This window comes from Chinchilla lanigera, unplaced genomic scaffold (genome assembly GCF_000276665.1).
Source record: "Chinchilla lanigera isolate Chin_1 unplaced genomic scaffold, ChiLan1.0 scaffold00053, whole genome shotgun sequence".
Classification (NCBI taxonomy): domain Eukaryota; kingdom Metazoa; phylum Chordata; class Mammalia; order Rodentia; family Chinchillidae; genus Chinchilla; species Chinchilla lanigera.
This window is the reverse complement of record NW_004955454.1, coordinates 4,574,821-4,596,721: the sequence shown is the minus strand read 5'-3', so window position 1 is coordinate 4,596,721 and position 21,901 is coordinate 4,574,821. Positions and strand designations below refer to the sequence as shown.

At 45.5% G+C, this 21,901-nt stretch overlaps 1 protein-coding gene across 14 annotated transcripts in view; it reads right to left on the bottom strand.

The window, feature by feature from the left end:
- Cacna1c (calcium channel, voltage-dependent, L type, alpha 1C subunit) overlaps window positions 1-21,901 on the bottom strand; it is a 625,400-nt gene that overhangs the window by 602,325 nt on the left and 1,174 nt on the right. The window lies entirely within an intron of this gene.

The following is a 21,901-nucleotide window of genomic DNA, read 5'->3' as shown; positions in this document are numbered from 1 at the left end:
TCTCCTGGTTTGCAGACAACCATCTTCACAGTGTGTCTTTACATGGCAAGGAGGAGAAATGAAGCCAAGCTCTCCAGTGTCCCTGCTTATCAGGTACTAATCTCATCATGGGGCCGCACTGTCGTCTTCTCCACAGCTAATCATCCCCCCATGGCCCCATCTCCAAATACCGTCACACTGGGGGGGACTTCAGCTCACAGAAGTATGTAATACAACATTTTCTTTATTCAGTCATCCATCCTTCTACGTCCTACAGCTCAGTGTTAATTTTTATCCTAAAGTTTCTATAATATGCAAGCCCAGTCATGTGTCTTAATAGCAAGGATGTGCTCTGGAAACCAGGTCAGCAGGTGATTTTTCTCACTGTGCAAAACTCAGGGTGTGCTCACACAAGCTAAGAGATGACAGTGTTCTTTGGTCACAGAGTCTGAAGGGACCCACAGTACATATGGGCCATCACCAACTAAAATCGTAAGCACTGTGTGGCCATAAATTCAGATGCCACGCCTATGAGTGGTACAAGCCTGACGTTTCTTTCTCATAGGTGATTCAGCAAGCTCTAGACAGACAGTAAGCTTCCCTGCTGTCTACTCCAGATAATTAAACAGTGTTTTTCATCTCCTTTTCTTAAATAGTAAGTTCTGGAAGGTTCTCACTCCCAACACCCCCAACCCTCAGGGGTGTAAGACCGTAACATTTGTCCATTCTCAAACTCCAAATCTTATGCCCTATAGCCAGATCCAAACTTTATGGACCACTATGCTATTGGCTACGTTCGACCTACTCTCTCCTTTGCTCGGTTAAAATACTCACCTCTACACACCAGACTGCTATGAGAATTAAACAACACAACTCAAATGAAACTCCTCATTTAAGGCCTGGTGTACACTATCTGTAATTAAGGGTGGCTATTTTTAATTCCAAATCCTACCTCAGGCAAGTCTGGCCAAAGTCGTTCCCTTCCTCTTTAAAAAAATAAAAATAAAAATTTTAAACTACAATATATAACATTAGGTATTTTAGGCATTTATGAAAGTTACCTTTCTCTTGAAAAAGAAAAAAAAAAGTTCAGAAAAGAGCTATCTCAGTAATCAATTGCAAAGCCTATCACGTACCTACGGAAAATCCCCCAACATGAAACACTTTCCTAGAAGCTTGGCTGATGCTTGGATTTCAACGCCTCAAACTCTCACCACCCCACCACGCACAAACTTGTATACATGGCTGTTCATTGTCTCTAAATTAAATTTCCCAACTGATCCCAAAGATAAACACCTTAAATCAAATTCCATTCATCCCTCAAGTGGACATTTGTAATGAACACTGGTCCATCTTGCTGCTAATCATTAAGCTATAGTTAATTAGTCGTAACACAGAAGCCCCGCTGAGCACTTACAACAGCTTGCCCTGCCCCAGCCAGTGCCCCCCATCCCTCTCCTAGACTCCATGGGCGCTTGGTCCACATTCCACATCTCAATTCCCTTTCATTGGGAGGTCCCGCAGAACAGAATCTTGTGTCCTCACACACAGCCACAACATGAGCAAAGAGCAGGCCATGTCCTAGGTCTTCTGAACAGGGTGGCCCACTTAAGAAGTCCCCTTATAGAAAGCAGGAGTCATTTTAACCAGGTCACCTCATAGAAAGAAAGCAGCAACGGCCCCAATATAAGCCCAGTTGACTCTGGGGTAAATGGGAATCAACTAGAAAGAAAAGCCAGCAACAAATAATTTGGGGAGCGCAAAACACACAGTGTTAGAGGTGCAACTTCTGCTGCCCTTTCCCACCCCTTGGAAAACATTTTTTTTTTCAAATGTTAAAAATGCATGTTGCTTAACAAAAGAAGGAAGGAGCAAGCAAGGAGGGAGGGAGGAAAGTGAGAAAAGAACAGAAAGGGAGGGAAGAAGGGAGGAAAAAAAGAAATGTGGTTTAGACTCTCCATGAGCCCTGCTGCCCCCTGGGACAGATACGCACTTGCCTCTTGGGATGCATTCAAAGCAAGCATATTAAGCGTGTGTAAGATCCAGAAGTGAAAACAGACCCTCTTGACATTGCTCTGCAAGTTTCTGTCCTAAATTACACAATGAATCAGAAGGTTACAACTATGGGTGGGCTAGGGAGAGAAAATAAAGAGCCCTACAACATGTGAACATGCTGGGGAATGACTGAGTTGAAGGCAAGCCTGCATGATGATCTTTTTTTTCAACTCAGGAAAGGCAGATCCGGGCTAGTCTTTTACTGCAGTGCCGACAGTGACAATTCCAAACCGATAAAGAAAGACTCTAAAATAGGCCCCATGTATCAGGCTGCCCTGTGTCCCTGGGAAAGAGCCATGTGTCAACTGGATGTCAGGCCAAGCTCTTTCCTCCTGACCCACCTCCCTGACTTTTATCTCAAAGCATGCAGATAAACACATATGACAGTCTCTAGAGGTTATTTCTAAATATACCCACCCCTGTTTATACCAAAATGGATTCCCTGGCTGCTTGCACTCTGTGAGGACGCACATCCCCAACCCGAGCTTTCCTCTGGCTGGGGGTGTCTGAGCAGTATCCACAGCCTTGTTCTGTCAGCATATGGGCTGCTATTTAAGCAACCGAGAAAGATCTCAACGGCCCAACAACAAACTATCCAAATTAGAAGAGAAACAATATAAGCTGGCAGGGCTTTCTATGAGCAAGAGCTCAGAAAACAGGACACCTAGATTGAAACTCCAACTCCGCCATTCATTAGCTGTGTGACTTTCGGCAAATTACTGGGGTTCTTGCAACTTCGGTTTTCTTTTCTGTAAAATAAGGACAATAGCCGTTCTCCCTCATAATTAGCGGCGGGGACTAGTGAAAAGGTGATGCACTGAGCCAGCGTCCACCGGGAGCAGCGAGCAGGGTTATGTTGTCTGCACTCGGGGAGGGAGGGTACACGCTCCAGGAGGAAGGGCTCTGTACGCAGAGCTTATTTTCTTCAGAATGGCCACCTTACAATTCCTTGCCATCATCAAGGCCCTAGGTTGTAAAAACAAATCCAAACGGAGGCCTGGACTAAAAAGAACATGGTGAGAAGATGCTGGCTCTCGTGGCTCTAAACTGTTTATAACCAAAAGAACGCATTAAGGCACTCACAGCCCAAAAGCTGATTTATGTGAAGTAAATGGACCCACATCTCTCTGCCACCTCTACTGAGCTCCCTCCATGCCTGGGTCATTTACATCCAGGGCTAGCTCTGGGTCCCCACGTGGGTGCTGGCAGGTTCAAAGCCACATCCAAAGCTCACACACTCTAGAAAACCAAATATGGCCACACTCAGGCCACTTTAGGTAGACCACAGGGAGGCTCCCCAAGGGTGCCAGAGATGGTGAGGATTGACTCAGATAGCACTAACTGATAACTTCAGGGCACGAATGGCTATGGGTTATTTTCATTTCCAAGCAAAATTTTCCATCCTATAAACCCCAAAGTATTTTATCAAAGCACTGGGGTCTAATTCATCCACTTGCTGAACCTTGTAAGGAGGGAACAGACAGCTATTTTGAGTCACTGCACCAACATACACTCTCCAGCCCCTGAGACAATGCATCAATAATAATCCACCGGATAGAAATTTCCACCCCCTTGGGGAGACCCCAGAGGAGTCACAGAGAGTTCATGGCACCCAAGAAGGAGGCAAGTCCACCCTCACCTGTACAGAGCCTGCTACGTACCACTGACAGGTCAGATCATCTCTGTGCACCAGCTTCCCCATTCACACTGGAAACAAATCTGTCACAGAGACTGAGTTGGAAGACAGTGAGGCAAATATGTGTCACAGCTTGCAAGACACTGAGAAAGAATATGCAATGAACCTACAAGTATCTAGAGATTCTTACAAGAAAGACCAGAAATTAGAAACTCTCAGGTTTAATTCACCTTTAAAAATGTCTTGACTTACCAATGTATCTACATAGTGAAAGTAAGTTTATTAAATGAGTAGGGTTCTTTTCCCACATTATACCAAACACATTTCAACTAATTTTTACTTTTCATTGAATTAGCTATTTGCCTGACAGAATTGACTGGATAAACTTATTGTATAAAATACAACTTGAGCATCTCTCTAACTCTAGGAAGAATGGCCACAATAGTAGATATGCTGCTTGCTTTGCCTTGCCTCCTTCCTCATTCTGTGGCAGACATCACTAATCAATCACTGAACGCTTTCCCTTGAACAATGGTGACAGATCTGAATCCTTTTTGACACTGTAGACTAAGCAGCCATAACCACTCCTGACTCCACATAGGACTGGAAATCTATTTGTCATCCTAGATAGATCCTTTCCCTGATTTACTGTGGAACTGTAGGCTCAGTAAAATCACCCACAGACTAATTTTTAGTTTTACTAATTCTTCCTGAACTTATTTGCTGATGCCTCAAATTCCTGAAGAGGAGACAAAATCCTTCATTTCACAATTAGAGAAAAGGCTGAGCAAGCAAATACTTCAAAGAGAAGATAAAATGACTTAAATTTATACAAGAATGTAAATGAGTGATTCCAGCCTCCCTCTGAGCAGGTTCCAGGTGGCCCTGCCTCTCCCAGAGGAGCTCTTAGCTGTGTCCTTATAAGGGCCACTCTTCTTCCCACCCTGTGTGTTCTCTTGGAGTTGACCTCCAGGGAGAATAAATTCATCTAAGACATGCCCAGGGTTACCAGGATGAGCAAGAACAGTGTTTCCAGACCCTTTGGGCGGAGGGTGGGGGGCGTGTTTTGATAGAGGGATTGTGAGGTGAGAAAGAAGAGGCCTAAATCTGAGGGTGAAGTAGGAAAGTTCCACAGCCACAGGAAGCACCCAGAAAGGGACAACAAAAAACAAAGATGAACTTCAATGGCACCAAGACTGCAACTCAGCATTTGACCTGCTTGTGCCAAAAGCTAAACTGCTGGACTAGTTTATTGTTATAGATTTGGAGCACGGTGGAATCTGGGTTTTAAACTGTAGCTCCAAACCCAGCAAGACTTTCAGAGTCTGGAGGAGTCACTCACTTCCCACACAAGCATGGCTGTCATTACGGACACTCCTGAGAAAGTCCAGTGCAACCGCAGTCGGTAGCTCCCCTGCATGCTCTAGGGCGGCAGATGTCCGTCTCTTTTATTCATCAGTGTATCTAGCATGTGCCTGTCTGGTAGCTGGTAGGCACTTAATACATGGCTGTCAAAATTGGTTATGCTTATTTATGCCCTCTGCCAAAGGGCTATTACAGTGTCAGATTTATAGCAAGCACTCATTTAACACGGATTGATTGACTGGTTGACTGATGACTGGTGACTGATAGTCTGTCCAGTCTTTAGTTCTCTAAGTAAAGACAGCAGAATGAGTCAGCCAGATATACCTGGTATACTTCTAACACACCAAATTTACCTCCTAAGAGACCTGGTACTGAGTGTCCTCCAAAGGCCCATGTGTTCAAAGCTTGATTCCCACACTGATGCTATTAGAAGGGAGTGAAAATTTCAATAAGTGAAGTCTAGTGTGAGGTCTTAAGTCACCGGGGACATTACAAAAGGGATTCTGGGATGACAGCCCTTCACCTATCTGTCTTCACGTATCTCTCTATCTCTATCTCTATCTCTATCTCTATCTCTATCTCTATCTCTCCCTCTCCAACTCTCTCTTTCTCTCCCTCACTCTCTTTCTTTCTCTCTCTCTTCCTCTCCATCTCTCTATATCTATCTATATCTATATCTATATCTATCTATATCTATATCTATCTATATCTACATCTATATCTCTGTCTCTCTTTTTGCTTTTCTGGTCATGGAATGAAGGGCTTTGCCTGACAGTCTCTGGTTGCTATGATGTGCTGCCTCACCACAGGCCCAAAAGCAACAGGGCCAATTAGCCAAGGACTAAAACCTCTAAAACCAAGAGCCATAATAAGCCTTTTCCCTTTATAAACACCTGATTATCTCAAATATTTGTTACAGTAACAGAAAATTCATACACCAATATACCAAAGTATTTTAATATAGCTAATGTATGTTTCTAATATCAAATGATATTACAAAAGAGTAACAGTGGACTAGCACCCTGAAAATTAAAAATACTCTATAAATGAGCAAGTCCTAACAGACAGACAAGCGCTCACTAGGTGCCAGGAATGGAAGCAATGGTTAAAGAAGTAAACTATTACATACATCACATCATGTTGTTTCCTGGCAGTTCACTCTTACAAATATAGTTTTACTAAATGCCCAGTTTAAGCAAAAATCACTTAACAAGCCAAGTGGAGGTACATGTACCATATCTATTCCTCATAAACGTATCAGTGTTTTTAAGGCATGGCCACGTTGTTGTCTCACTTGTCTTTGCAATGTCCTTGCGCTGGGAGCAGAAGTATTGCTAATGGTAAACACAGATGCAGATTTCCCATTCTGACAACACAGCAGGCCACACCTAGAGGAATGGAGAACTTGTTCTTTTTATGGTGAAGAGAAATGCTAAATGATACAGGCTAAGCACGGGAGACAGGGAATCCTTAGTCCTAGGAAGGAAAAGAGAACATAAAACTTGAACAACGAGCTGAGGCAATGAAGCTGTAACAGGCTGGGGGACATGGAACCAGGGCCAGGGCAAACGAACTGCCCAGCTGTGCACCCATGAGGCAGAGCAAGAACCAAGATCCTGGCACGAACCCAAGAATCCTGGAACAATTGATCCCTCAGCAAGAGGGATCTAAAACCTCCCCACTAGAATGCCAAAGCAAGAAGTAAAGGTCCCTCTAAACCTATATGCCTTTGTTCCCAGACACAGCTATGTCATATGACAGCACGCTATCGAGGGATTCAAGCTAAGGCACACTGCTCTCTCCTCCCACTTGTCATTCTTTCACATGTGTTGCTAAATTCTCACACATATGAACACACACGTCACACACACTCACACACACACACACACCTGGCATGCAAATAAAAAAAAAAACTACAAATGTTTAGCTAAAGAGTTAGAGGAGCTTCTCCCTAAGACTCTTGGTTTTAGACTTTCTGTTTGCTTCCTTTTGGGCCTGAAAGACACAAGTTAGATGGCCTTTATTGTGACTTTTCTTCCTTTCCAATTGACCATGACCTAAGAAAAACCATTTAGGAGGTGCTAAAGACAATGTCACTCTTGGAAAGCCTTGGAGAAATGTGCTGTGCTGGTGGCTCTAGGTTTATGGTTGGTGCAGAGAGGAGTTAATGGCCAGGAGGGAACCCAGTGCCTGTCACACATGCAGGGGACTCTGGTTATGAGGGATCTGGCCCATAGCAGTAGAGTGCACCAGTCCATGGGCCAAGGGAACATAAATGCAACTTCAGCTTGTGACACTGGTGGATGTCTAGGGCAGCTGAGCCCACTACTGAGAGCCCACACTCACCGTATGTGACACCTGCAAACCTCTAGGGGAGCTGTTCCCACTGCTCAGGGCACCAGCTCATCCAGCGCTTCACCCAACCTGAGCATGTTTTCCTCATGTCATTTCCTTCTCCAGGATTTGCTTTTCTCCTCTGTTTTATGAAAGCCAAACCAAAGTTCAAAAACTGCTGAGGACAGTTCTCTGGAGCACAACAGCAGCTGAAATGGAGAAAACCTGTCCATCTGAACCCTGAGTTCATTCTGCAACTGACACCCTCTGAGGAAAATATTTCATTCTGCTCAACTTGTGCTGGGAGGTGCAGAATAAAGAAAAATTCCCAACACTTTTTGCTGCCTAAGCCCAGAAAAATATCGAGTTGGGGTCAGCCCTGCCCTTGAGGTTCATCAGAATAAGGCCAAACTCTGCAAGCAGAATTCCCCTTGAGGCTACACAGGGTGGTGAAATGGTGGCCACTAGGCCAGCACTGTCATAACGCACGCTTCTAAACAGGGGAGATGGACGACAAGAAGGCAGAGAAAAAACAAGGAGGAAAAAAGAAAAAAAAATAATACAAGGAGGCCACAGGGCTGTCCGTGCATTTCACCACGGTGGGCTCACTCTACTCCAAACCACAGCTACGAGAAGTCAGTAGCTGTGCCTCTCTTTGGAACAATGCCAACATATAAGAATGACACTGGTCCCTGTTTGCTCTGAGAGATCCTGGCCAGTGCAGAGAATGGCATGGAAGTGCAGGATCCAGCTTCCCCAACTCAGAGACATCAGCCTTTGCATCACTCCCCCTCCAGCCACCTCTTGGAAAGGCCTCCAGCACTCTACTGCTATGGGCCAGATCCCTCATAACCAGAGTCCCCTGCATGTGTGACAGGCACTGGGTTCCCTCCTGGCCATTAACTCCTCTCTGCACCAACCATAAACCTAGAGCCACCAGCACAGCACATTTCTCCAAGGCTTTCCAAGAGTGACATTGTCTTTGGCACCTAAAACTCATATCTTTCCATGAAGCATTCAGGATATCATTTTTTTTTCTTGATGACAGGGAAATCTAGACATTGCAAAGCTCAAAGGGGATCCAACCTGAGCTTTTTCCAGTGGTTTGAAACATTTTGCTTGCAGGGTTTTAAAGGGAATAGGATAAAGAAAAGATAATTTTTTGTTCTCAGGAATTTGACCTTCTGATATAATTATAAGGACAGAAAATTACAGGACTCAATACCCCGCTCTGTTGTTTTGGGCCTGTGGCAGAAGCACATGACAGGGTAGGTCTGATCACCTCATGGCGAAGGAGCAAAGAAGAAAAGGCGAGGGTCCTACTCTCCTCTTGGGAGGCACACTCCCACTGACCTGGACTTCCCACTAAGCTCCACCTCCTACAGGTACCACTGCCTCCCAATACTACATCCTGGAGAGCAAGCCTTCAACACGTGGGCCTTTGGGAGGGCACTTAAGACCCAAACTATAGCACTACCCTCCTTAAAGTGCCACCCCCCCCACAAGCTTGACATCTTCTTCTGCTCCCGTGCTTCCTAATGAAAGTCCCCTGCACATTTGTAACCTACTCAAAGTTCAAGGGGCTTTGACCAGCTATTTTGATGAATGACCCATGTGAGCAGAAGCAGGCTGGACTCCTGACCCCTACCAATATGATGCATCTCTGAATCTCTACTTCTACCGGCCACTACAGCGGACCCAGGCAACTTTGATTCTCCCACACCGATCCTAGCTTTGCATGTCTCTTTGGATAGGCAGAGTGCTTTGCCCCTTGATCTGACTGGCACCTATCCCCCTTGGCCAAACTCAGCTCTCAGAAGCCTTCCTCTAGAAATGCTGGTCAGTGCTGGCCCCTAACTCACGCTTCCTGACTTTGGTCAGTCTTCCTCTGGGACTTGGGAAGCCTCAGGGTTTTCTCCAGAATGTCCCACAGGGGTCCCTCTGACTGTCCCTCTTCTGGTCACCTCAAACTCAGACTCCACTCTCCTGTTTTATCTCTCTCAACACCAAGCACCTCCCCCTGAGACCCTGACAACCCATCTTCCAGCACCCCTCATGCCACACTACATTTTCTCACCCTCTGCTTAGCTCGTGTCTGTTTCTGAAGACAGAACCACCTTCTTTGGTAGATTAAACTTCCTCTCGTCTCTGACCTACTACTACGTTTCTCTAGATCTGCCTCATGACTTCTTTGCCTTCCTTGTTTTATTACCTTCCCAGCCTCTTCCGTGGCAAAGGTACCTCCCATCTCCTTTCATCCAAGGCCAAATTCTTGAAAGACTGGTATCCATATGCCAACCCCATACCTTGACAGTACGCAGATTGGATAACTCCACTCTGAACCCAAAGTCCACAATGATACCCAAATCATCAAATCCAGTGGCGTTTGTTTCTTAGTTTTCCTTCTCCCTTCCCACCACTCCATCAACACTGATAGAGATGAGCTCCTTGAAATGTTTCCTGCCTGATCTCCATGAGCCCATCAGAGCAAGGCTTTCCTCCCACTACCATGATTCCATCTCCACTATTTTACCCTCTTCCTATCCTGTAAATGGAAGGGCTCCATCTTCAATCCTTCATTATGCTTTCTCTGTTTTCTCCCCATAGTGATTTCATCATTTCCACTGCTTCAGATATCACCTTCTTTAAAAGAGCCCCACCTGCATGCATGCTGGGATCTCCTCTCTGCTTTCCAAACACATCTATTCTCTCCATCCAGACAGTATCACAGGGTTCCCTTACCCTCTAGTTTTGTGTTGGGAAGCCATTTCCCTTCCCTCTCTTGCCTGGGCAATGGCAAGACTCTCAGAACTGTCTTCCACCTGTAGCCTCAGCTCCCCTGCCTCACATTCTGACCACGCAAGACTCTTGATCAAACACTAAATGGCCCTCTGTCTCCTACCTCACGACAGCAAACTCCTCACCCTTATATGTGGGTTCTCCATGTGGTCCTTTTCTGCTCTCTCAGTTTCCTCTCCCACTTCTTCCACATACATAAAAAAAAATCGCATTCTAGCCAAACTCAACTCACTGTTCCTTTAAAAGTCATACAAATGCCTTCAGCATACTACTGGCTATCCTGTTTTGCTGGGAATGTTCATCCCACCTTTGTCTACCTTTCAGAGCTCAGCCACTGCCACCTTCATATATGCTTTCTCCATTTATTCCATCTACTACATCGCCCTCCTTTATTATATCTTTGTCTCTCTGTAACATAATTCATATTCTGCCTCAGATTATGGTTGTAGGTGTTTGTGCATCTGAGTCTATATGTTGACTCTACTAGTCTATACACTCCTTAAAGGAAAGGATAATTGAGCTTGTGTAACCTTGAAAGTCTCCTTGAATCCAAAGATCCTATGAGCAAACTGCCTTCCTGTCTTATAGATAGCAGATGCTCAATATCTTTTTGCTAATGACCAACCATTCCAATTCAGATGGAGGAGTTATTTAGGATTGTTTTCATCACAGTTGGCACACGATACCTCATTTTCAGAGACATTTCACAGCTAATTTATCCTGGAAAAGGTTTTTATCTCCTGGTCTTTCAGAAAGCTGGGCAGAGGTCAAAATTTTTGTCTTTTAAATAACTGAAAAAGAAAAGTACAAGATCCTATCCACTGCAGACCAAAGATGAGAACTGAGTCAATTGCAGTTCATTTGGGTGTGGAGCTTGGATCCTCAGGATGTCTCCTGCAGCAACATGGCAAGAAGCTACAGCCTTGCAGAAAGCCTGCGCACTGTTCCAGCTCTGGACGGTGGGAAAAAATGTACCTGTCAGCAAGACCTACAGTGGGAGATGAAGGCAGCTGAATTCAGTGAAGGCAGTGACTAGCAGTTGAATTAACTAAGTGCACAGCCCTTCAGAGTATGAAGTCTGATGGACTTCATGCTCCTGTAGGGGCCCAGGAATCTTTTCGTCCACACCCATGTTCAATGGGTGGGTTCAGCTGAGGGAATAATGTATATTTACTTCTTACTCGGGTTAGGAGAGTTCAGTGTGCTAAGCCAGAAATGTGGCCAATGGTATTAATCTTAAGTAAAATGATTACCAAAAATAGCCATCCTAAGTTTGGAAAGTGACTTCCAGAATCATTTAATCGGGTCATCAATCCACAGTAAAGGGCTTGTACGTGTCGCTATTTCTCCTTGCTCTTGTACCTTGGCCCTCTTCTTTCTCTCCTCTGTCTTTCCCTTATTCTCTCCCCCTACTGCGTACTTTCCCTCTCATATTTCTGCTTCCCTTGCCTAGTCCTAAGTTGTGTGGGAATCAGATGAGAGTCCCGGGTGACAGCGAGTCCTCATCTATTTGGCCATGTTGTGGCCCTCAACCGGCTCAGGCACACGCAGTCCACTGAGGACTGAACCCCACCTCTCTCAGAAGCCATCATCTCCCACAGCCTAAGTAATTATCAGGCTGAATATCTCTGTCTACAGGCATGGGGCGCTTCTGGACTATGCAGACAGGAAGAGAGAGACAGACAGAGACAGACTAAATAGCTTTGTCTTGCCAAACACCCATTTCCTGTTGAGTTAGAAAGCCTGGTCGGCATAGAGGTGAAAGCCGAACTGAATGTTGGGACCTTCATTATTTTGGGAACAGGGGCAGGATCAGTCACTCCTCATCCAAAGGTAGCTGCTAGACTGTTCAACACCCAATTAAAGTCAAATCATTGATAAAGGCACTGGGGGCCCCAAGAGAATACTAGACCTTCCATACTGGCACATGGGATAGCTATAGCTATATTCTCATCCACATGAGATTCACACTTGGGCAGCCACTTGAGGAAGCAGATTCGTATAGTTGAAAGTCCTAAATTGGACCTAGCAATTTCGCTTTTGGGTCTACACCTAACATAATGGAAAACACAACCTAAAATATGTACATGCATGCCAATATTCACTGCAGCAACATCATAATAGCCAAAGGTGGAAACTACCCAAGTGTCCATCAACAGATGACTAGATAAACAAAATGTGGCAGATGCTTACAAAGAAGTAGTATTCAGCAATAAAAGGAATGAAGTTCTGACACACACTATGATATGGATGAGGCTTGAAAACACTGCCTAGGTTAAATAAGCCAGACACAAAAGAACACTTATGCGAAGGATCTAAAATAGGCAAATTCATCCAAACAGAAAGTAGGTGATGTGTTAGCACCAACTAGGGAAAAGAGAGTTGGGATCTTGTCCTTTCATGGTTAGAGTTTTTATTTGGAGTGATGAAAGGGCTTTGGAAATCAAGGTGATGGTGGCACAGCATTGCGAAAACACTTAATGCCACTGTATTGTACAATTAAAAATGGCTCAAATGGCAATTGTATGACTTTGTGAGGGACAAAATCTTACAGCATGTGGTTGATATAGGATGAAATTCTATACTGGGAGTCTGTTATATATTTTTACAGATCATAATTCATATCTTGAACCATCAGTTAGTCTGACTTACAGACTTAACTTTACTGAATATTTAAGAAAACTCTTAAAACCATTTTTATAATCAGAAGTGCTTAATCCCACCTTCAAAGGACACCCAGGTGCCTAATTTCATATGCTTCCCTTCAGTCCTATCATTGATCATGTAGGTTGTCACACTATACCTAGGTCTGAAATTGATGAGGTGTGTGGCCAACAGACATGGTAAACTCCAACTGTACGCTTATTACAGCTATCAATAATTCATAAAAATCCTCAGAATCGAAAGTAAATTCTTGGTTGCTAAGGGCCAGAGGGAAGCAGCATGAAGAGCGGCTGCCAGTGAGCGCAAGGTTTCTTTCTGGGGTGATGAAAATATACGGGCACTAGATAGCGGTGCTGATTGCACAACTCTGTAAACATTCTAAAACCCACTGAATGGCACGGTTTAGAAGAGCAAATGTTATGGCACATGAAGTATATCTCAACCAAGCCACTATTTTAAAACAACTCATGCACAAAGTCCAGGAAGCTCAGCTTGCAAAGATGGTGCCTGGAACTCATGAGAATCTTGGAGACTAGAGACTGCCCATATCACTCAGACACTCCAACAATGGGTAGGAGAGCAAGGCTATGCATGACAAGGCCTTCTGATCTAAATCCTTTGTGGAGGTCCACAATGGGATCTGAAAAACCCAAGAGGGCCCTGGGAGAAACCACGGGAATAAGTCAATAGCTAATGTCTGTGACTAGGAGGGAACTCTGTGTAGAGAGACCACATACCAGCTGTCAAGTAAGAACAAGCATTCAGCTATTTATCCACACCTGCTTGGCAGAATCAGGAGATTCCACAAAGAAAATCTAAGCAAGCTTTCATGAAGCTTCAGTAAGGTAGCTTTCCCAGATAAACGGGTAGTGGGTTCCTCTTCCAACTCTTCCCCACATGGAGTACTACTGTTTGGATCTGAATATCCCCCAAAGATCCCTATGTTGAAAGTTTAGCTGCTAGCCTGTAGTGCTACTGGGAGATGGTGAAACCTTCAGGAGGTGGAGCCCAATGGGAGAATGCTTTTGAAGGGGATAATGAAACCTTGGCCCCTTCCTGTCTCTCTTTGCTTCTCAGCCACCATGAGGTAAGCAGCTTTGCACTTCCACACATTTTCTACCAGGATGCGCTGCCTTGCATGCACAGGCCCAAAAGCAGTGGAGCCAACCGACCATGGACTGAGGCCTTCAAAACTATGAGCCAGATAAATCTTTCCTCCTTATAAGTTTATTGTCTCAGGAATTTCATTATAGTAACAGAAAGATAATAAATGGAAAAATAATAGAAAAGAGTCCAACAGATCTGAATTTAATTCAAAACTCCAATGTAGTCTGGGTGACCCTTGCCACATTACTTAATATCTTTGATCCTCAGTTTCCTCATCTGAAAAATACTGTTAAGATCCACTTCATAAGATTGGCATAAAGATGAAATTATGCTAAGTGCATGGGGCATGAAGAATATTACTTGAGACATGCTAGGCATTCAATAAATACCACTCCTGGCCCATTCTAAAAATATAAAAAGGTAGATATTATACTTCAATATAGTGTTCTTTTCTCTTAAAGAAGAATTTAAAAAGATGCCTCTGCATTTCATAAGACCATATTCAAGGAAGAGACCAAGGTGCAAGCTGAAATGCAAAAGTTTCCCTGCATACTTCATCACGATGTGATTATTTTTTGCTTTGGGAAATTAAACGTTAATCCTGCCACTTAAAACACGACAGTAAAATCTTTTCCTATTCTGATAAGTGATTCGGGTTATATGGAACTGTTCCTTCACTTTATCTACAAACCTCCAGCACTTTTAGTTTATTTTCTAAAGGCAAGATTTAGTTTTGAAGCAAGGTTTTCTCTCCCAAGTGATCTGCCATTCTATACTCTTGAAGTTTGTGTTGAGGTTTGGAGAATCCATGTTAGAAAGGAAGGCAATACAGATTTGTCTATCATGTTTCCTTTCAATGACCCTATTTGTAGGTATCTGATCCAACAAAAGACTGTTGGCCAGTTTGACTCTGAACTTGCAGCTGAAGGCAGGGAGCCATGTATTATGGCCATGAGAAATGGCAACACGGCAGATGGACGGCCACAGGACAGAAGAAAACCCGCATTCCTAGTCCCAATGCTTGGGTTGAAAACAATAGTCCTGCATTCTCCTGGTAAAGGGGCAGTTACAGCTATCAAGAAAAGCACTAGTCTCTTTGTCTCGAAATACTAGGCCCAGATTGACTGACTTCTAGCTTCTCCCTTGATTATTCTGGTTTCAGCCAGCACACTTCAGACTCATTTCTTCATTTTCACATTTTCATTTTTAAAACTGTGAATAACTTCAGCCCTCCGATAACACATACAAAGTTGTTTGAAATGCTTTGGAAGTTGTTTCATGATGCTGCCTTTTTGACCTCTGATGTTTTGCTCTCTGATGGGAAGAATAAGAATCAACAGCCTCTGTAGAGTGATTTCCACTCATGTGAACATCACAGCTACCCTTGATTGACTAAGGATGATCAGCTTCATTTTGTGGGTGAAAAAATGAGAGTTGGTTCCTTCAAAACTCAAAGAGATCAAGTCAAAGAATGTGACCCAAGTTATTTTTCTAGCTACAGCCTTATTTATTTTATGTAGTTATTTTTCTTTTGTTAACTAATGTATTTGAAAGGTTTTAGCCCAATGTGGATTATTTTTGGAAGGGAAAAAAAAACAATATAAGTCACTGAACATGACACAATGGTTATAAAGTAAATAGAGCTCATTTGAGTAATCAAGTCAACACTTCTGCCCACAGGCAATACAGGGAACAACATTCATTTACTGCCTGGGTTTTGGCTTGGTTCTCTAAAGGACAGGAGACAAGATTATATTTTCCTTTTAGCTAGGTTCAAGTGGGCAACACCAAGTGTAGCCGAGTGTATGAAAAGAAACCCCCACTGGCAAATGGGCAGCTTGAATATTTCATGACATTATCAAAACACTATGTTCTGGGATGGTGGCTTCCTTCAGAGAGCTCCAGGGCCACATCTCTAAGCATGAGGCTGGTTCATGTCTTTGTCTTAAAGCTAAACCACGGTAGCCTGAAAGGCCTTCCAGTTTCTCAGAGATGCCTACGAGCACTTCATGAATAATAGCACTGTCAAAGGCAGGTCCTGGGTGAATCTCCTTCCCCGTGCTGAATCTAAACCACCAGTCTAGGAGTGACCCCTGGGAACAGGTGGGGGCCTAGGAGATCAGATCTTGACAAGGTAGCAGGAGGAAGCCTTTGTCCCTCAGAATCCATGACCACCTGTCCTCTGGCCAGCTACAGTCTATACAACTCCATGGTTTCCAACCCAGAGCTAATCTGTGTGCCCAGGTCCTGGTTAGCAGCACACCTGGCCAGTACACAAGATTCACAACACCTGGCCAAGGGGAGTCATACATCTCCCCCTGACTGCTCATCTCCACCATGCTCCCCTGAAGGGGTTGAAATGAGCCTAGTGTGAGATGGAAAGGACATGAGCAAATTAAAACGCTTATTTGCAGTCCAAAGAGCTGAAGTTGATAGGAGTTGCATGTGGACACATATGAGCTTTTATTTTGTAGCTTAAGGAACTATTTTTAAGCCTTTCCAGTGATAATTTCCTCCACCCCAAGCCTGTCAACTCTGCTCCTCAATATAACAGTTCAGAAATTAGTTGAAGGTACTACAAAGATAGGGGCAGAGGGGAGACAAATAGGGAGGTGGAAAGGTTTAGCAAGCAAAATTTAACCAGAAACACGAACCAGTACTCTCTGAAGGGTTTAACCTATGTCAAGCGTATCAAGAAAAGGCAGGAGAACACAGACTGAGGACCACGTCTCTAATCACATCACTGCCTCAGTGACCCTTTCAGGGCCTCCGTTTTCTCAGCCGGAAATAAGAATGTGTCCCAAAGGTTCCTTCACCCATAAAATGTTCTGATTCCAGAAAGTAAATTCCTGAAGGAGCATTACATTTATTCTATGTTTGACTAAGACCTTTTGAGAACACTTCTGAGTCTAGAACACCTCTCAGAACCACACACACACACACACACACACACACACACACACATAGAGTACAGCACAATACAATTTTGAAGTCAATGTGTCAGGAAGACTACTATTTTGTGGAGTTTTAAGTGGAGGCTCAGAGGGGTTTGGGTTCTTGCCAGTTTATCTACCTTTCCTCATCCTCTGTTCTAAGCAGATGAACTCACCCTAGGTCTTTCAGGAAGGAAAGGTCTATTTTCAACCTTTGACTCTCTGAGCTCCAGGCCCAGGCTCCCCTCCTTAGACTCCCTTAAAACCCTAAACTGAGTTCAGTTACACAAATAGTGGGTACCCTGTGACCTTTGACCTCATTCCCCATGATTTCCCCACAGGCCCCCTCTGCTCGGCTCTCCCGGTTCTGTGAGGTCACCGCGGCTTTGCCAGGTCATCCAGCTGGGCTCCCACTCACACAGAACACATGGCTAGAACTGCCACAAGGCTGGGAGGAGACAAAGTCCAGTCTGTGTTCAGCAGGAAAAGGGGACAACACAGAATTGACCCTACGCCCCTTCTTGCCATTACAAGCAACTCCCAAACTCTGGAGCATCCGGGGCCTACAGATGGCTCCCGGCCTGCACCTACACGGCCAGCAAAGCCTGACCTTGAGCAAGTCAGTACCCACCTCAAGATGAAAATATAGAGAAGACCTCTCCCATAACACCAGAAGTTTAGGTTCCAGGCTTGGCATTATCTGTTTTGCCTTGTCTGTATTGGGTTCAACTGATGCCTGAGCGCCTGGCTTTGAGGTAACACTAGAAAACATTCCAGTTTCCCAGAGGGATCCTCTTACTGCTACTTGTTTTATACAGTATCTAGCGTTGTGGTCCAGGTAAACAGGTGTTTAGTAAATTTTTTTTAATATTGACAGCCATGACTCGACTGGAAGTGCTGTTTCATTATCAGAATGTTTAGCACTTACGTTATTAAGTATTTAGCACCTGATATTTTGCAAAACAATTCCCCACACCTTTTTCTTAATCAATCTTTGACTATCCTCCACCACAGAGCCCAACATTAACCTAGACAACAGTGAGGACTCAATCAAGAAAGACAATAAATGGGTGTGATTATTTTGCTAATCAGTCTTGTCATTAAGTCCCCAGGTGTTTCCCAAACGGGCTAAGGAGTTTCTCTAATCCATCCTAGAGAACGGAATCATCTCCTGCGTTTGGATGCGGAGCACTCATCTCCAAGGCCTCGCAAGAACGAGGTGGCACAAGGCCCACTGACCTGTCACTCCTGCACCAGCAGCAGCTGCAGCATCAGGCAGGATTACTGTAAAAGGAAGAAAGCACAGCCAACCACTCAGCCCTTCCTAACTGGGTGGCCAGGGCTCCTCAGCCCTCATGGAACTTGCCGCAACAACTCAAAACACCATGGGAAAACAGAGATAGAAAAGAGAATGGCGGGACTTGAAAAACATCACTGAAACCTAGGGGAAAAACAATCTCAGTGACTCCCTAACCTAGGTCTGTAGAGCTTTTCTGCCATTACTCAGTAGGAGACCCAGGCAGACTCACAAACAGAAATCAGCTGTGAGGTGCACCTAGTTATTTAAGGGCGCTTTTCCCCCCGGTAGAGTTAGGGAAATGGCACACTGCCTTTGAGATGATGAATGTTGTCACCCCACAGGTTAGCATTTCTAACTCCCAATTTCTGGTTGCCTGAAGTTCACCCAGGCATAGGAACCAGCAAGCCCTCTGGTTCTTGAACCGTCGGTGGTAAATCCAGGAGAAAATCAGTATGTGGCCATGACAAGCTTAGCTAATCGCACAAAAGGCTCCTTCAAGACTCTGCAGGATCCTGTCAGTGCTCAAGGTAACTGGAAGTCAGAGGTGAAGTATGTCAGAGAGTGAGAGAAATCCAAAGTGGGTTTCTCTGACCAAAGGGTGGAAAGTCTCACATAGGAACTCGGCACCACGGCAAGTCTGTGAGGCCCTGGGGTGTGTGTACTGCTTGGAGACACACGCTGGTCTTTCTGATCCTCTGTACCTGGGTAGGTGTGGGCATAGTGAAAAAGGCACTGCTCAGACAGGAAATTGTCCCCAAGCTCCCCTATCTTTCCACACCTAACTGGCCCTGGAAACCCTGTCCTGACTCCTAAGCCCTGTAGTGCCACCTACTGGAGGAGGCAGAAGCCACATCCACTGTAAGTCTGACATCTGCATTCATCCCTTCATGAAGGTATTCACTCAATCATGCATCCATTCCCTGCAATGAGTGGGGCCTGTGCTAGGAAGTAGGGACCCAAAGATCAGCAAAGCCTCCAAATCTTCACTCAATATACTCCTCGGGCCCCTAAAGTAGGTCTTATTCACAGAAAACTCATTTCGGGCAGTTTGAAGTGGGAGACACAGTTGAAGGTGCCCTAAATCATCACCAAGACTCTAAGAGAGAGCCCGGGGGCTAAGGGTTCACCACAGCATCTGCAAAGCACACCACCAGCAGCTCCCTGACCAGACCAACTCTGCTCTTTATCTAAGGCAGAAATGTTCAAAGCATTTTAGGAGAACGCGCTATCAATATTCCTGCGGGGCAAACAACACTGTTCTTTGACCATCTGTAAAGAGAGTTAACTGTGATCATTACTGTTATTACTTTATTATGATGATTACTATTCTGCTGTACGGGTAAGCAGTTAAAAGAAAAACACAGTGTGTCTTCCGCTCCCAGAACACATGTTTCTCCCCTTTGCCTTGTCTCCAGCAGATAAGGGACAGTCTGATGTTTTATTTGTTAAATGGGTTGACTATTAGGAAACTCATTTGCTAGCTGGAGCCTGCAATGGAAAATCATCTCAGAAAAGTAGGAGGCTGGCAGGGGACCAGAGCAGATAGGGCACCTTAGGTGAGGTAAGGATGGTGTGTGTCACCTCCTTCCCAAAACCCTAGGTCAGAAGTCAGTCCCTCTTCGAACTTCCAGGTTGATCTGAGGTACTGACCTCTGGCCTCTATGCCTGATCCTTAGCATACACATGCATACATACATGCACACACGCACAAGCATGCGCACCAGTGAAAAGCTGGGACAAAGGGGTATTGGTGAATTCACTTCTTTGAAGGGTATCTTGAAGAGAAGAAAGCACAGCCTCAGCCACTTGGCAACTTTGTTGGTTCTCTGCTCTGGTTCATCACCATCATCAATCAGAAGTAATCATTTGGCTCTTCTGTCTCCTGAAACTCTAACCTGCAATTAGGTTTCATCACCCCATGAGTTATTAAGCCAACCACCTCTGCTTTGTAAATATTCATGTTCTCCTAGGTCTGTCCTCCTCACCTCCACCACCTCCTCCATGCCCCCAAAAGGAAACCTGGGCAATACCAACCAATCAAGAAAAAGGGAACGGGAAGCAGAGGGGTGACAAAGATCCTGGTGCTCTTTCACCTGAGTACCACATCTAGGAATGGAGGCAAAATTGCTCCTGTGAATTATATAACCACTGCAGCTTCAAGGGAGAGAACAGGGATTCAGGTTGCTATAGTGTTTGTTGGCTTGCTGCTGGAAAGGTAGAGCTCTTGGCCACCCTTGAGGTGATCCCTTCCCCTCCATCTTTCTCAAGAACCTCTGGCATTGGCGCTCCCACTTTTAAAGCCTGCTTCCTGCATGGGGGCCTGGGGAAAGTGATGCTGAGTAGCAAAGGGGCAGAAGTGAAGACCGAGAGCAAGGGAACAGGCTAAGAAGGGGTTTGTCCTGCAGGAGGAGACCGTGTGAACTAGTTAGAATAATCACTAGGTGAATAACAACCATCATTTGCAGGGTACACTGCTGCTGGCGGTAACGGTTGGGACAATATTACTGAGCTCTCTGGCGCGAGGCTGCTCACACTGAGGAGGTGGGCAGACTCTGGAGAGGAGTCATGCATCTCCACTCTTCTAAAATATCGCCCTTTCTTTTGTGTCTCATTCCCTCCCTCCCAATCCATCCAGGGCTCTGTAGGCCAACAAAGGGATAGAGGACAGAAGAGGGATGCGGGAACAGAGTAGACAAATCCAAGGCTAAGAGCTGCCCTTGTGACCCCAAAGCCCTGGCTCACCCTAGAACCCATGCCCCTTGACAAGAGTTTTTTTTTCCCCCAAGAAGGCTAAAATCCCCTTGCTGCCATCCAAACTGGAAAGCGGAGAGACAGCTGGCCCCCAAATCAGCTTCAGGTCAGAGGGAGACCAAGCAGACAGGCTGGCACCAGCTTCCAGCTCAAAAGGGCAATGGCCCTGTTCCCAGATGGTGGAGGAAGGAGAAAAAAAGGAAGAGGAGGCTGGACGGAAGGGACCTGGACGCTACTCCTTCCACTTGGCTGTCTTTGGAACACGGCTTGCAGGTACCTGGAGAAGGAACGGAGACCAACAGCGACAGTAACTGGGGACAGAGATGGAGAGGAAGATGGAAGGAGGCTGGAGACCGAGAGGAAAGGGAGAGGCTACACGCAAAAGGACAGAGAGCTGAGGAAAGAAGCAAGAGAGGCAGCTGGAGGACTCGGCACCCCCACCGGACCACCCTGCCTTTACCCCTCTCCCCGCAACCTAGCGCTACGTGAAAAATAATAACTTGTTAATATGGGGGAGGGCGCGACGAGGGAGAAAGTTTCCAGGAAGTGGGGAGTTACCCGAATGCCTTTCACCATCACAGGGAAGCCGTGACACTTGATGCCTGGGATGGAGATGCTCAGAAAGCACCGGGCAAGATAGTATGGAGCCGCCTGAGCTAGTCACACCCTTTCATTATTTCCTTCAAACATGAAAAAGCAGAGCCCACGCACCTCCCGGATTCTAACCGCTCGCAGCCTCAGGTGCTAGCCCACGTCGGGGTGCGAATTGGAACACAAGAGGCGTGGGCACACTGGGGTCAACTGCAGTGGAGCTCGGTGGGTGGGTGTAGGTGTGCAGAAGAGGAACGGGGGGAGAGGGAGCGAGAGAGGGAGGCGAGCTGAGACTCACATCTGCATCCCCCGCCCCCACTCGCCACCTGGAGCGCGTGGCCCAGGGCAGGGGCGCCGGCAAGAGTGGACGCCCGGCGGCCGCGGGGT